Raw genomic sequence first — 484 nt, 5'->3', positions numbered from 1 at the left:
GCCTGGCTGGCTCAGCCGGTACAGCATGGGACCCAAGATCTCGGGGTCGTGAGTTCAAGCCCCACGTTGGGCATCGAGTTTACTAAACAAATGAATACATACATAGTTTTAAAAAGACACAGAGACAGACGTGAACAGAGGGAAGGTGATGAGAAGAGACGCAGGGCGAAGGCCATGTGAGGGTGGAGGCGGAGATTGGGGTGAACGCCCACAAGCCGAGGGACGGCCAGAAGCTGGAGAGAGGCCTGGAACGGATCCTTCCTTAGAATCAGAATTAGGCGTGGCCCTGCTACCAACTTGACCTCGACCGTCCAGCCTCCAGAAGCAGGCTTAAGCCACCTGGCTGGGGTGCTTAGTTACGGCAGCCCGAGCTGACTGGTACAGTTAATAGACGGCTGGGCCCATATTTGAGTCTGAACCTAAAGCCGGGGCTCTGCCCACCGCACCCTTGCGGCCAGGCACAGCAGCCCAGAGCAGGGGGGAA

The 484-nt window shown here is 57.4% G+C and overlaps 1 non-coding gene across 1 annotated transcript; it reads left to right on the top strand.

Annotated features, from left to right (window-relative positions):
- On the top strand, positions 1 to 73 carry TRNAL-CAA (transfer RNA leucine (anticodon CAA)). The gene has a single exon. It is a non-coding gene; the product is annotated as a tRNA-Leu (tRNA).
- Positions 74 to 484: the final 411 nt, after the last annotated feature.

This window comes from Puma concolor, chromosome A1, assembly GCF_028749965.1.
Source record: "Puma concolor isolate L17-30 chromosome A1, mPumCon1.1.hap2, whole genome shotgun sequence".
In the NCBI taxonomy this organism is placed as follows: Eukaryota; Metazoa; Chordata; class Mammalia; order Carnivora; family Felidae; genus Puma; species Puma concolor.
The sequence above is the reverse complement of the archived record's forward strand: the minus strand, read 5'-3'. Positions and strand labels throughout refer to the sequence as shown.